Source organism: Sciurus carolinensis, chromosome 11, assembly GCF_902686445.1.
Source record: "Sciurus carolinensis chromosome 11, mSciCar1.2, whole genome shotgun sequence".
Classification (NCBI taxonomy): Eukaryota; Metazoa; Chordata; class Mammalia; order Rodentia; family Sciuridae; genus Sciurus; species Sciurus carolinensis.
Window position 1 is genome coordinate 32,833,586 of NC_062223.1, and position 16,326 is coordinate 32,849,911.

The 16,326-nt window shown below is 38.1% G+C and overlaps 1 protein-coding gene across 10 annotated transcripts in view; it reads left to right on the top strand.

Annotated features, from left to right (window-relative positions):
- Ambra1 (autophagy and beclin 1 regulator 1) overlaps nt 1-16,326 on the top strand; it is a 175,965-nt gene that overhangs the window by 13,215 nt on the left and 146,424 nt on the right. The window contains exons 2-3 of one of the 10 annotated variants that reach the window (XM_047517001.1): nt 4,313-4,388; nt 15,203-15,315. The exons of 7 other annotated variants lie outside the window; for them this stretch is intronic. The gene's annotated coding sequence lies outside the window, so the exon portion shown is untranslated. The remainder of the gene's footprint in view (nt 1-4,312; nt 4,389-15,202; nt 15,316-16,326) is intronic. 2 more of the 10 variants (XM_047517000.1, XM_047517002.1) reach the window with 2 other exon arrangements.

Sequence of the window (16,326 nt, forward strand, 5' to 3'; positions counted from 1 at the left end):
TGAACATTTGGACTGTTTTCACCATTGGCTCTTGTAAGTTGTGTTGCTATGAACATGCATGTACATGGACTTATATTCAATTACTTTGGGTATATACAAGAGTGGAATCACAAGGTTCTATGGTAATATGTTATTGATGTTATTGCTAAGAGTCTTAAACCAGAGATTAAAGCTAACATCTGCAGCTTCCACAGAGAGTGTGATTCGAGAGTTGTTAGGTGAACTTAAACTGGGACTCAGAATCTCATATATTTAACTTTTTAAGGAACTAAGTTCTAACATTGGATTTTATTATTTGCATTTTACTGATGGGATAATTGAAGCACAGCATCTGCATAGTTTTTAACTTCCTATCATCTACAGAGTCAGTCAGTGATGGAATTAGGAATTTAAACTCTTAATCATGTTCTTTGTCTAAGGTGACCCACAAAAACCATGTTGCATTTGCATGAAACTGTTTGAAATGGGCTTCCTATATTTTATAATCTCTTGAAGGGGTATTGTTCAGGTGGTGTTAAGCAGATGTTCTTCCATAAAGAACAGGACAAGAGGGAATATATTTTAATTGCAACAGAAGGGATATAGATTACATGTTAGAAAGAACTTCCTGACTACTACAAGATACTGGAATGTTACGAAGGGTGATTGTGAAATATCTTCCCTAAAGACTTAGTAACCATCTTTTTGGTATGATGTAGGTGTGAGTTTGTTTAGAAGTGATGGAGATGACAAGGATGACTTAGTAAGGTTGCTAGTAGCCCCAGGACACAATTGATGGTTAACCAAAACAATATCCCTGGCATTTTATATTATTTTATTTTTTGGTACTGGGGATTGAATCCAGGGACACTTAATCACTGAGCCACAACTCCAACCCCCTTTTTAATTTTAATTTTGAGACAGGGTCTAAAGTTGCAGAGGCTGGTCTCAAACTTGTGATCCTCCTGCCTCTGGAGTTGTTGAGATTACAGGTGTGTGCCACTGGGTCTGACTCCCTGGCATTTTGATGAGTATATTTTCTTTCTTCTTTTTAAAAATAGTACTGGGTATTGAACCTAAGGGTGCTCTACCACTGAGCTATATATCCAACCCTTTATATTTTTCATTTTGAGACAGGGTCTTGCGAAGTTGCCAAGGCCGGTCTCAAACTTGTGATCTTTCCTGCCTCAGTTACTGACTGTAATACCAAGTTACTGGTATTACAGGTGTGTGTACCTGGTTGTATTTTCATTTTTCTTATAAAAATAATAAACAAAGTTGGTGAATTGGTCAAGGTCTTGTGATGAAATATTAGTCTTCTGAATCTTCATAACTTCTGTGTCCATGTTGAATACTCATCCATATGTTCCTTAACTTTTTTTTTTTTTCAATTGTCTTGCTGTGTCACCCAGACTGGCCTCAATAAAGGTAATCTCCAGCCTCTCTACTAGCTGGAATTATAGGCCTCGTGGACCACACCTGGCTTACCTATGTTTTTTTAATCTTAAATGAGACTTCTCTTGGCTATGTGATGTGTTTGTGGTTTTTCCTAAACCATAGGAATCAAAGCCAGTGCCTGCATCTTCCCTAGAGTGTTTGATTTGAGAATTACTGGCTGAGTTTAGATGGGGACAGAGAAAGTCTTTCCTCAAAAATTTGGTCTCTGATTGTACATGTAGAAATGGGAACACGTTAGCAGTAATAGACCAAGGTAATGGATTCTTTATATTTTTAATTTTTGTGGTGTAGGGGTTGAACCCAGGGCTTTGTGGCTGCTAAGCAAGTGCTCTATCCTCAGCCCTTTTTATTAATTTTCATTTTGAGACAAGTTCTCACTAAATCATCTAGGCTGGCCTCAAATCCTTTTGCCTCATCCTCTCAAGTATCTGGGATTATGGATGTGTGCTACTACACCCTGCCCAGTAATGGATTCTTTAAGACTAGTTTAGACAAGGGTCAGGTTAAAATTGCTTAGGTGAAGGTGCACATAATCTAGATGTATTTTTGATTTGTGCTCTTTAGAGAAATAAAGGACCAGAAGATAGGCAAACTAACATTAGTTTCTGTTAATAGAACATGAACATAAAACTATTTATTAAATACAGAATTAAATCGCCTGTTTAAATGCTCTGTTTAGGAAATGCCCAACGTTAGAGCATTCAGAACAACGTAACTTATCTACCTCACGCTTAGTATCTACGGTAAGGTATTTCATAAGGCAGCTCTTGTCTGTTACCAAAATCATGTTTTGGGATCTGGGGTTAGTATCTTACTGGGAGGCTGAGCCGGGAGGGTGCTGTCTTTGAATGTTTATGTTGGGACAGAATTCACGTTGATATCCTGGCCCAGAAGGTTGGTGGTATTAGGAATTGTGACCTTTGGGAGATTATTAGGTCATGGGATGGAGCCTTTTTTTTTTTTTTTTTTAATTTCTTTTGGTACTGGGGATTGAACCTAGGGTGCTTTACCACCGAACTACATTCCCAGCCCTTTTTATTTTTTCTTTTGAGACAGTGTCTTGTAAGTTACTTAGGACCTTACGTTGCTAAGGCTGGTTTTGAACTTGTGATCTTCTTGCCTCGGCCTTAAGTTGCTGAGGCTGTTTTTGAACTTGTGATCTTCTTGCCTCAGTCTTCTGAGTCACTGGGATTACAGGTGTGGGCCACCATGCCCAGCATCCCCAGCCCTTTTTAAAAAATGTTCTTATTTTAAATTTCAAGAAAGTTTTGCTAAGTTGCTCAGACTGGCCTTGAATTGTTATCCCCCTGCCTCAGCTTCTAGAATTGGTGGGATTACAGTTCCACCATGGTGGGGAATAATTTTTGAATACTTACTATGTATAAGAAATTTTATTCTCCATGTACTGATACAAATTTATAAAGTAGGTGGTGTTATCTGTATTGTAAAGGATAAGAAAAAAGTGAAACATTCTTTTTTGTCAAACATTAGACTACAACTAGACAATGGCAGAGATGGAGAAAGCACAGTGTTCTATTTCACTCAATATTTTTTTAAACTATTCCTTGGAGGTACCTGGAGGTGGCCATGAGAGTTAAGGAAAAGTTTTGGTTTTCCCACTTTCCTTAAACTTTTCCTTTTTGAAAAGGAAACATGGAAGACCATTAATCTAGGGAATTATAAAATAAAATTAAACAATGCAAAGATTGAAAAGATGTCTAAATTATGTAGCTGCCATGCTAAATTTCAATTTAAAGATTGAAAAGATGGTCAGATTGAGTCAAAGTTTGAAGTGACATGATTTCACAGCCACACATTCAGTGCTGTTCTGTTCTTAGGAAATTTGGTATTATGGGAATAGATTGAATTCTAGCCCAGCCCCTGGGTAGAATCTGAGTGTGATCTGAGAACATTTGTCTAAATTTGGAGGCCACAAATAAATGTATAATGGGGATAGACCCACCTTTAAAAATTTTTTTTTGGTATTGGAGATTGAAACGGGGGGCCCTATAATCACTGAATTATATCTTCTGCCCCATTTCTTTTTTCGTTTGAAGCAGTGTCTTGCTAAGATTCCCAGACTGACATTGAACTTGTGATATTTTCTGTCTCAGCGTCCTAAGTGCTGGGATTACTGTGCCTGGTGATAAACCCACCTTTCAAGAATGTTTGTAAGAGCCAGGTGTGATGGTGCACACCTGTAATCCCAGCAGTTTGGGAGGCTGAGGCAGGAGTATCTCGAGTTCAAAACCAGCCTCAGGAAAAGTGAGGTGGTAAGCAACTTAGTGAGACCCTTTCTCTAAATAAAATATGAAATAGGGCTGGGGAATGTGGCTCAGTGGTTGAGTGCTCTGAGTTCAATTCCTGGTACAGCCCCTCACCCCAAAATAAAAAAAAAGGAAAAGGTTGTAAGGGTCAGAAATATCAGGTTTCTAGTTCAGAGTAATCACTTGCAAAACCAGCTTATTGGTAAAATGTTGATAATGTTATTGATGACAATTTTTAAAGGTATATCAACACTTCCTTCTCAAATGCCTGAAATTTTCTACTGTATCAAGAATAGGTCCTTGCTGGGCACCATGGTGCGTGCCTGCGATTCTAGTGTCTTGGTGAGAGGCTGAGTCAGGAGCATTTCAAGTTTTAAGACCAGCCTGGGCAAGTAAGTGAGACCCTGTCTTAGTATAAAAATAAAAAATTAAAAAGGGCTAGTGATGTAGCTCAAAGGTAGAGTGCTTTTCTAGCATGTGCAAGGCCCTGGGTTCAATCCTCAGTATAACAACAACAAAATGCTGTTCTTTACCTACTATATATTCCTTATGGGTGGTGCCTAGCATGTTTGTTTTTGATAATCTTTTTATTTATTTATTTGAGACAGATGTTAAGTTGATCAGCCTGACCTGTGGTCTAACCTGTGATCCTCCTGCTTCAGTTTCTCAACACTGGGATTACAGGTGCGTGCCATTGGGTCTCTTTATTTTTTAATTTTTTTGGAACTGGTAATTGAATCAAGGGGAGCCCTACCACTGAGGTACTTCCCCAGTTCTTTTAAATTTCTTTTATTTTGAGACAGGGTTGTGCTTAGTTGCTGAGGGTCTTGCTAAATTACTGAGGCTTGCCTCGGAATAGCTGGTTTATAGGTGTGTTATATTGTGTCCGGCTTCAGATCATCTATAAATTGCTGGTTTTTTTTTTTTTTTTTTTTTTTTTTTTTTTTGGTACTGGGGAACCCAGGGGTGCTTTACAACTCAGCTCCATCCCTTTTCAATTTTTTATTTTTAGACAGGGTCTGCTAACTTACCGAGACTGGCTTGAAACTTCCAATCCTCCTGACTGAATCTCTTGATTTGCTGGGATTATAGGCTTGAACCACTATATAGGGAGAGAATGATTTTTTTATTCATAGGTGCAGCTATTATTAATGAATGAGAAAACTTGAATTTCATTTTTATTGGACTTAAAAGAAGCAGCAACCCTGGAAAGGACCTGTTTTTATGTCTCAGAACTGCCCTTAGTGAGTCTTATAATATTATATCAGGCAGGTTAGTTCAAGGTCTTGTGTTTAAATGCTGTCTAAGTCACATTTAATTCTAGTATATCTGTGATTTGACCAAAAAAGTTAAAGTATTTTCATTGCCAGAGTTTCAAAAAATTACAGCATTGTTTTTTGGGAAGGAAGTTTATGCTGACTTGAACTGGCAGGCTTATGTGCATACTTACTGAGCATGTCTAGAGCAGTGTTTTGTGTAAAAGGACCTTGGGAACCTTATGCCCTGGAATCAAAAGGGGAAATTTGTTACTTATAGACTATCAGCAGAATTGAAACTAGAATAATTGTAAGAAAGCTAACATGAGAGATTATCTTTTGCTTTCGGGAGGATAGATTGATTTTTCAAACCATAACACTATTCTTCCTAAGGTTAACACTTAACTGGGCACATACCTGTAATTTCAGAGATGCCGGAGGCTCAAGGAGGAGAATCCCAAGTTCAAGGTAATCCTCTACAAGTTAGTGAGACCCTCTTTCAAAATAAAAAACATCTGGGGTAAAGTGTCCCCAGGATTAATCCCCAGTACCACAAAAACCAAAAAATAAACAAACTCAAAAGGTTAATTCTTGCCACTTTCCAGTATAGTAGTTATAGTTACAGTGTGTTGCAGTTGTGGTCTCCTTAGTAGACTGAAATGCCTTTGAGACTGGGAATCTTTTCTGTTTGTTTTCAGTTCTTTTGGGGGCGGGTAACCGGGATTGAACTCAGAGGTACTCTATCACTGAGCCGCATCCCCAGTCCTATTTTGTATTTTATTTAGAGACAGTCTCATTGAGTTGCTTAGCACCTCACTTTTGCTGAGGTTGGCTTTGAATCTGGATCCTCCTGCCTTAGCCTCCCGAGCCACTGGGATTATAGGCATGGGCCACGGTGCCTGGCTTTTCACTTCTTTGTCCCTATCACTTACTGTAGGTTTTGGCATATGGTGTAGTCTCCCAAAAATATGGTGAATGGAAAAAAATCCTAGTTTGAACCAAGGTCAGTAGCCATATTTTGGAAAATGGCTTGTAACTAAGTATACTTGTTAAATGTATTGAGTCTTTTTTGATGGCATGTGATAATACAGAAGAACCTGAGAAAAGAAAAGAAGCTGTACTTTTGTAACTGTCAACCTTAAGTTGATCACTTACTGGCTGTTTGATGCGGGCAAATAATTTCACATTGAGTCAGGTTTTTGTATGTAAAGTAGGAGTAGGATAGGAGGGGACTTTAGAAACAGTATATAAAGCATAGTGATAGTAGCTATTACAAATGAATGTTTTAAAAATAATCAGTAATACCTTTTGCAGTTCTGTCTGAAAAAGGAAGTTTTTTTTTTAATTAAATTTTTTTTTTATTTTTACAGACTGCATTTTGATTCATTGTACATATATGGGGTAAAACTTTTCATTTCTATGGTTGTACACAATGTAGATTCACACCATTCATGTAATCATACACATACATAGGGTAATACTGTCTGTTTCATTCTACTATCTTTCTGTCCCCCCACCCCCCTCCCACCCCTTTTTCCTCTATATCATTCAAAATTCCCTCATCCCCCCCCCCAGTCACCCTCCCCATTATATATTGTCATGCACTTATCAGAGAAAACATTCGGCCTTTGTTTTTTTGGGCTTGGCCTATTTCACTTAGCATGATATTTTTTAGCTTCATCCATTTACCAGCAAGTGTCATAATTTTATTCTTTTTTATGGCTGAGTAATATTCCATTGTGTATATATACCACCATTCCTTTATCCATTCGTCAATTGAAGGGCATCTAGGTTGGTTCCACAATCTAGCTATTGTGAATTGAGATGCTATAAACATTGATGTGACTGTATCACTGTAGTATGCCGATTTTAAGTCCTTTGGGTATAAACCAAGGAGTGGGATAGCTGGGTCAAATGGTGGTTCCATTCCAAGTTTTCTGAGGAATCTCCATACTGCTTTCCAGAGTGGCTGCACCAATTTGCAATTCCACCAGCAATGTATGAGTGTGCCTTTTTCCCCACAGCCATGCCAACCATTATTATTGCTTGTGTTCTTGATAATAGCCATTCTGATTGGAGTTAGATGAAATCTTAGGGTAATTTTAATTTACATTTCTCTAATTACCAGGGATGATGAGCACTTTTTCATATATTAGTTGATCGCCTGTATATCTTCTTTTGTGAAGTGTCTGCCCAGTTCCTTAGCCCATTTATTGATTGGGTTCTTTGTATTTTTGGTGTAAAGTTTTTAAAGTTCTTTTTAAACTTTGGAGATCAGTGCTCTGTCTGAGGTGTGTGTGGAAAAGATTTTCTCCCACTCTGTAGGCTCTCTTTTTACATTATTGATTGTTTCCATTGCTGAGAAAAAGTTTTTTTAGTTTGAATCCATTCCATTTATTGATTCTTGCTTTTATTTCTTGCGCTATGGGTGTCTTGTTGAGGAACTCTGGTCCTAAGCCAATGTGATGAAGATTCGGGCCTACTTTTTCTTCTGTTTTATGAAGGGTCTTGGGCCTAATTCTTAGGTCCTTGATCCATTTTGAGTTGAGTTTTGTGCAGGGTGAGAGATAGGGATTTAATTTCATTTTACTGCATATGGATTTCCAGTTTTGCCAGCACCATTTGTTGAAAAGGTTGTCTTTTCTCCATTGTATGTTTTTGGCACCTTTTGTCTAGTATGAGATAACTGTACTTATGTGGGTATGTCTCTGTGTCTTCTGTTTTGTACCATTGGTCTACCTGTCTATTTTGGTGCCAATACCATGCTGTTTTTGTTACTATTGCTCTGTAGTAGAGTTTAAGGTCTGGTATTGTGATACCTCGTGCATCACTCTTCCTACCCAGGATTGCTTTGGCTATTCTGGGTCTTTGGTTCTTCCAGATGAATTTCATGATTGCTTTCTCTATTTCTTTGAGAAGTATCATTGAGTTTTTAATTGGAGTTGCATTAAATCTGTAGAGCGCCTTTGGAAGTATGGCCATTTTGATAATATTAAATCTGCCTATCCAAGAACACGGGAGATCTTTCCATCTTCTAAGGTCTTCTTCAATTTCTTTCTTTAATGTTCTGTAGTTTTCATTGTAGAGATCTTTTACCTCTTTGGTTAGATTGATTCCCAAGTATTTTATTTTTTTTGTGGCTATTGTGAACAGAGTTGTTTTCCTCATTTCCCTTTCAGATGTTTCGTCGTTTATGAATAAAAATGCTTTATATTTATGCGTGTTGATTTTATATCCTGCTCTTTTGCTGAATTCATTTATGAGGTCTGGAAGTTTTCTGGTGGAGTTTTTGGATCCTCTAAATAGAGACTTGTCATCAGCAAATAGTGACAGCTTGAGTTCCTCTTTTCCTATTTGTATCCCTTTAATTTCTTTAGTCTATCTAATTGCTCTGGCTAGTATGTCAAGGATGATGTTGAATAGAAGTGGTGAAAGAGGGCATCCCTGTCTTGTTCCTGCTTTTAAAGGAAATGCTCTCAGTTTTTCTCCATTAAGATTGATGTTGGCCATGGGCTTAGCATAAATGACCTTTACAATGTTGAGGTATGTTCCTACTATCCCTATTTTTTCTAGTGTTTTGAGCATGAAGCGGTGTTGTATTTTGTTGAATGCTTTTTCCGTGTCAATTGAAATAACCATATGATTCTTAACCTTAAGTCTGTTGATGTGATAAATTACATTTATTGATTTCCAGATGTTGAACCAACTTTGCATTCCTGGGATGAACCCCACTTGATCATGGTGCACTATCTCTTAATATATTTTTGAATTCGGTTTGCCAGGATTTTGTTAAGAATTTTTGTGACTATATTCATCAGAGATATTCGTCTAAAATTTTCTTTCCTTGATGTGTCTTTGTCTGGTTTGGGTATGAGGGTGGTGGTAACTTCATAGAATGAGTTTTGGTAGGGTTCCCTCCTTTTCTCTTAAGAAGGAAGTTATTGTCAGAGAAGTTTTGTTTGCTGTGACTTGTGTACATAGGAAGATTATTCCCTCTTAAGATTGTTTTTGGTCCGGGGGCCTTGCACATGATAGGAAAGCACTCTGCCCTGAACTGCATCCCTAGCCCCCTCTTGTAGTTTTCTGCTGAAAGGAAATCATTTAAGATTAATTCTTCTGTGGTCCTACAGGCTTGTTCCATGGCACAGAGTGGGGATGGGCTCCTTCGGGAAACCTTGCTTTTTGCAGATCTCTTTACAATGCTACTTCCATGTTGCACACTCTGCTTCTTTTTCTGACTGACTCAGCTGTTCTACATCAGCTGGGTAAACATTTGCTAGGTTTGCCCCAGCCAGAAAGAATACTGTACTATCCTCTTGCTTGGTGCTTAGAAAAGGTTAAAATAATTTTTTTTGAAGCTGTGATTTAGTGATAATCAATGAAAAAGGAACTGAGTTCAATGGCACACACATGCAATCGCAGTGGCTCTGGAGGCTGAGGCAGGAGGATAAAAAGTTCCAGGCTACCCTCAGCAACATAGTGAGTCTGTCTCAAAATAAATAATGAGAAGGACTGATGATGTAGCTCAACAGTAAAGCGCCCCTGGGCTCAATCCCCAGTACTGATAAAAGAAGGAAAAAAAAAAATGAAAAAGGTAGGCTACAGGGTAATAGGTGTTTATTGTGATCCCATTTTGAGATTTTTTTTTGGATTGGGGATTGAATCCAGGGGTACTTTATCACTGAGCTACATTCTTAGCCCTTTGTATTTTTTTGAGACAGAGTCTAAGTTGCTGAGGCTGGCCTGCAACTTGAAATCCTCCTGCGTAAATCTCTGGATTCACTGGAATTACTAGTATGCACTGCTGCACCCAGCATTGTGTCTGTTTTTGTGCGAACATTAGTTTTCATTTTTTTGAAATGAATCTTTGAGTGTGCAATAGTTGGGTAATGTGCTGTGTGTTACTTTTCCCAACTAAAATAACTAAATTAAAGGCACAAAATAGTTTGTTTTCAGAGTGTTTATTCTCTACGTTCTTGGCACACCTCACTTACTTACCTTGATTTCTGGTGCTTTGCATTAGCATCAAAGCATTAATGTCACTGGAATCAAATGTCCTGGCTTCCTCCTGCTCCAGTATCAGTACCAGTATTTGGGAGAGGAGTGTTGGTTGGAAGGAGTCAGGTTTATTCAAGGCCAGACAGAAGAAGATAAAGGGGCAGGCTCCTCAAAGCTCTGTCCCTTTAGGCTCAGGGAATGGGAGGGTTTTTGTGGGGAGGGAGGGTGGCATTGAGGCTGCGTTCTGGGCAGAGCCTTTGTCAGCCAGCAAGTGTGTCTTTCTCTGGAACATCACAGAGCATTTTGATGTCCTTTGGCTAGTTACTAAGGAAGGGTGTTACAAAGGACTTCTGGGTTCTCTGAACCTGAGTTCAATCCCAGGCCTTCCACATGCTCGGCAAGCTGTCTACTACTGAACTCAAAATTTTATTTTGATACAGGGTGTTTCAACTCAGATATGTCAGAGAGACTTTTTTTGCTCACCCTAGGTTAAAAAAGCCTTTTTTTTTTTTTTTTTTTGTATTTTCATTTTTCCTTCCTAGCATGTATATTTGAAAAGTATTGTTTATGTTTTTTATTATATATCAATATTTCTCATAATTTATTGTTATAGTGAATTCATATTATGTATGCAGTAAACGTCTTTTGACTGGCTATCATTACTCTTGTGTTTCGTGTAGTTCCTCCTCATGAGTGTGTGTGTGTGTGTGTGTGTGTGTGTGTGTGTGTTCTTATTTGGAAAATTAGGGAAATGGAATCCAGGTTTTTAAATGTAGTGTTTTATTTTGACTGGCAGAGAAATGTGATTGGCAGGGTAGAGGGGCATGTGAACCTTTTAGCATAACTCTGCATTTAATAATTTGACTTTTCTTTTTCCTGAAACCTTGAGGGAAATTTTTCCTTTCCCTATTATAGTCAGCCAAGATCCTGACCTGGGCTGACTCTTAGGACTGGAGACACTGAACACAGTCTCTGTTGAGCCAAGGACTGGGAGTCAAGCTCTGATATGATCTGAAGGCAAAACTGAATTTAATTCCTGCCTTGGCTACTGACTCATCCAGTGAACCTAGGTGGATTTCTTAACCTCTTCTAGGCTTTGTTTTTGTTATTTGTCCAGTGAGTAATCCCATCTGTCCCGAAGCTTGTGAGGCTGCCTAGCCTAGGTTAATGTTGTCAAGCTTTGTTTTTGTTTTTGTTTTTGTTTTTGTTTTTAATTGGTGCTGAGGATCTAACTCAGGGGAGCTCTACCACTGAGCTACATCCCCATCCCTTTTTAAATTTATTTATTTTTATTTTTTGGTACCAGGAATTGAACCCAGAGGAGCTTAATCATTGAACCACATTCCTACACCTTTTTATTTTTAATTTTGAGACAGGGTCTCACTAAGTTGCTTATGACCTTGCTAAATTGCTGAAGCAGGGCTTGTATTTGTGACCCGCCTGCCTCAGGCTCCTGGGTCCCTGGGTTTATTGGTTTGCGCCACCTGCCTAGCTCTTTCTTATTTTTTTGTTTTGTGACAGGATCTTGCCAAGTTGCTGTGACTGTCCTTGAACTTGTGATCCTCCTGTCTCAACCTCCAGAGTCACTGGGATTACAAGCGTGCCCGATGTCAAGCTTTTTATAATATTGTTCTGTAGCTCCAGGGATTTCTAAGAATTGGGGGCAATGTGGTGCTCCAGGGAAGAGAAACTCTTTGCTAAAGATTATGCAGAAGACAGAAAGATGTGATCTTTTGTAATTTGAAATTGACTCTACTTCAGCCTCCTAATATTGTTGGTGGATGAGAGTATGTTGTTGTCAAAGTCATTAGACCTATTTGTCTGAGGCAGCTGGTTTCAGTCCCCATTTCTGGGGTTAAGCTGTTTATATCTCTGTGAAATTCTTCCATCAAAAGCTACTATTTTTTCTTTGCTTGCAAATAGAAAAATCTCTTGCTATTTTTGTTTTTTTAAGGGTAGACTTCCTGATCTTATTGATTCTTTAGATAGCTCCAGGCCAAAAATTTGCTTTAATTTCTTCGTGGTTCACCGACTCTCTCTTTGTTGTTCTTTGAGTTTTTAGGAGTTTTTGTGTTCTCAGTGCACTGTTTTCCTCAGAATAATTTTCAGATAAAATTTCTATTTCTTTTTTCTTCATCATTCTGAGGTAAGTGGGAGTAAAGAAGATCATCAGTCTCAAGTTTGGGTCTTATGGCTTTCTATTTCCAGTTTTGATCACACTTTGTTTTGAGCATCAGCTTTTCTGTGTTTCAGGCATTAGGCGGCATCATTGTGAGTTACTTTAGGAAGCTCTAGTAAGCAGTCTGTAGCTGAAAATCTGGTGTTTCACACCCCTGCCCCAGCTTTATAACAGCAATTAGAATTATTATGTATTTTCAAAGTGTTTTATGAAGTTGTTAGCCCATTTTTGATATACCCTATAGAGTTCTGCCTTATACTGAGTTTGTATATAAAAAATCACCTTCAAGAGAGTGAATTTGAGAACAGAAATAGGTTGCATTGCTTGTTTATCATTTTGGTGTATTTAGGTTGGTAACTTCTCTACCAGGTAGTTGGTTGAGCATTACCCAGTCTGAATTTCTAGATGCAGAACAGTTACTTTGGAGTATTTGTAATTCTGAACATAAATGTTGTTACTTGAGATCTAGGTTCTGTTAGTAGTTTATAGAGGGGCTTTAGTTCCTTTTTTTTTGGTATTGAAAATTGAGCCCTGGGGACTCTACCACTGACAACATCCCCAGTCCCTTTTTTAATCCTTTATTTTCTTATATTTTATTTTGAGATAGGGTCTTACTGGCCTTGAACTCAGTGGACCTACTGAGTTGTTGGAATTATAGGAGTGTGCCTCCATACCAGGCAACTTTGACTTCTTATGAAGGGACTGCATGGCCATACATGGGTATTCACACCTCTGATAATCCCAGTGACTTGGGAGGCTGAGGCAGGAAGATAACTAGTTCAAAGCCAACCTAAGTAATTTAATGAGGTCTTAACCAATTTAGGGAGACCTTTTCTCAAAATAAATAATTAAAAGGACTGGGGATGTAGCTCAGTGGTGAAGAAGCCCTGGTACCAAAAACAAACAAAAAAGGTACTGTGTACTGTGTATAATTTTGCCTGTATTAGTCTTGGTTCTATCAAATTGTTTCTTTTTAATCTGTAAGGTGATTAATTTGACATAATCCTTGATTCTGCTTTATATAACCACCATAAATTCCTTTACATTCATTCTTTCAGAACTGCAGGTCCCAGACTTCTTTGTACCAGCTCCCACTTATTGTGTACTCTATTAATTGTTGCTTTCTAACTTGACTGTTACTTCAAAAACTCATAATTCTGCCTTGAATTTTTGTCATCTATTTCTTCTGAAGATTCTCTAAGAACTTTATTCCTATAAGGTAGAAAAGAGGATATTTTTGCATTTAATTGACACATGGATGAAAAGTTGAAATTCAGCAAGGTTTGAAATGTCCAAGAGTCTATAAGAACACAGTGATAAAAATGGGTCATTGAGGCTTCTTACCTCTTAATCTTATCTTTACCCATTAAATCACGTTGTTGTTATATTGACTGACCTACCCTGCCCACTGCGGGATCAACTTTCTCAGGGAATAAATTAGGATGAAATTTTTATATCTAGCATTCTCAAGTTTGAAATTTTTATATCTAGCATTCTCAAGTTTGTGCTCTTAGACTAACTACTGCCTCTACTTTTCTAAATATACTGTGTTTTAAATTTAAGGATTATAAAGGGGTTGTTGTCATCTTTTTTTTTTTTTTTTTCATATAGGGAATGAACTCAGGTGCACTTAACCACTGAGCGCACATTATTTTGAGTCAGGGTCTTGCTATTTTGCTTAGGGCCTTCCTAAGTTGCTGAGACTGGCCTTGAACGTGTAGTCTTTTGCCTCAGCCTTCTCAGTCACTGGGATTACATGAGTGCACCATCTTGCCTGGCCATCTTTGAGATTCTCATATTCTCTCTCTCTCTCTCTCTCTCTCTCTCTCTCTCTCTCTCTCCCCCTCTCTCCTCCCCGCCTCCATCCATATATGTATTTTAAAACTTTGCCATAGTAATGGGAGTTGATGGATTTATTCTTTTATACTCTGTTACCTGGCTCTCTTGTGATTAATGACAGGGTCTGATGGGTGTATAATAACTGGTAGGTAGAGAATGAGTTGGTAATGGTACAGACTTTACTCTTTTTTAAAGGTAGAAATTGAATTTATGACTTTAAATACATTTGTATCATCCCATAACTGACCACATTTTTTTCCCCTAGATATTGCTGCTTTTGAGAATTTCTGTTTTCTCTTTTTTTTTTCTCCATAACTTTGAATATAAATGTGTACACATAATCATTCCATTCCATGCTAGGCACTATGTTAGATACTGGGAGTATTGCAGAAATGATTTTGCCCTCCTAGAGCTTGCAGTCTAGTAAGAAAGAAAGAGTTTTTTTTTTTTTTTTTTGGGTGCTGGGGATCGAACCCAGGGCCTTGTGCTTACAAGGCAAGCACTCTACCGACTGAGCTATCTCCCCAGCCCATCAAGAAAGAGTTTTAACAAGAGATTTCAATGTGACAAAATAAAAAATATTTTGAGACACCTGGGGTTACCTAAATTTATTTAATTTTTATAGTTTCAGGAAAGTTCTGAATATTGAACAGGTTTTTTTTCTTTTTCCTTTTTTTTTTTTTTTTTTTTTTTTAGATGGTACTAGGGATTGAATCCAGGGGAGCACTCTATAACTGAGCTACGCCCCCAGCCCTTTTTGTTTTATTTTTCTAAATTTTGAGACAGGGTCTTGCCAGGTTGCTGAGGCTAGCCTCAAACTTGTGGTTTCTAGCCTCACCTTCCTGAGCAGAAGGGATTTTAGGTATGAGTCATTACATGCAACATAATAGTAGATTTTCTATAGAAAATTTTTGATAATTTGTCAGCACTGGATATTAGGTAGGTGATGTTTTAGTTCTCTGTTGCTGTATAGAAAACTACCTCAAAATTTGGTACTTAAAACAATTGTGATTATTAATTCTGTGGATTAGACAGGGCTGATCTGGATGGTTTTCCTGTCCTATGTTGCATCAGTTGAGGATCATTCATTTGTTTGTTTTTCAGCTGGTGATTGGGCTGGGCTAGAAGGTCCATTTGTGTTGGACCTTGATAGTCTCCCATGTGGCCTCCCTCTTTCCTGTGGTATCTTAATATTTAGGGTGTCTCTCTCTGGTTTTTCTCTCCAGGGCATCCTGTATTTCCTTACAAACCTGTGACTAGCTTTCAAGAGTGAAAGTAGAAACTGGCTGCCAGGCCTGAAGCTAGCATATCATTCCTTCTGCTACATTCCGTGGTCAAAGTAAGATAAAAATTCAGTCCATATTCAAGAAAAGAAGAATAGGTTCTCTCTTCTATATTTATTTATTTACTTTTGGTTCTTGGGCCTTGAACCCAGGTGTGCTTTTCCATTGAACCTTTTTAAATTTTTTATTCAAGGATAGGGTCTTGCTAAGTTGCTTAGGACCTCACTAAGTTCCTGAGGTTGACCTGGAACATGCAATCCTGCCTCAGCCTCCTGAGTCACTGGGATTGCAGGAGTGCCCCACCTTATCCTGCTGTTCTTGGTTCTTGATGGGTGTAGAGTAGCATATGAGTAAGAGTAGTAAGGAATTGGGGGTGTTGCTTGTTGGTAGAATGTGTGTTTAGCATGTATAAAGGGTTTGTGGTGACTGTTTTGGGTAGAATTCACAGGCAGTTACACTGAGGTAGTTAAAGAGAATCCTTATTTGGGTCCGATTATGAAATTGCAAGGGAGTCACTAGCATAAGTGTCTGTCATGTGGATGAGAAAAAGATGGCATCAGAGTATTCATGAAAACTTCCTTTTTTCTGTTCTTATTATACTTATGTTTTTCATGTTTATATAACCTTTTCCTGTGTGTGTGTGTGTGTGTGTGTGTGTGTGTGTGTGTGTGTTTGTGGTGTTGGGGATGGATTGTTCTTGGGGCCAGGCAAGCACTCTACCCTTGATCTGTACTCTGAGCCCTGTGTTTCAAGTTTGTGAAAAGGATATGCACAGATTTGACAGAGTAGGCACAGTTTCATTTTCTGTTGATTTTATTTTTTGAGATTTATGACTTATTCCAGGTGCCACACAAAAGTATATTTACTATGGCATCTGTCTCTATATCCTGATAGGTAATTTTTCTTTTTTTAATGCAGTAAATACAGAGTAGCTGAATTTAATGTTTTCTTGTACTTCATTGATTTCAGAGTTATTTCTTGTTAGAGGATTTGAAGTCCTTTTGTCTCTTAAAAACTATGTAATTGGGGACTGGGGTTGTGGCTTAATGGTGGAGTGCTTGCCTAGC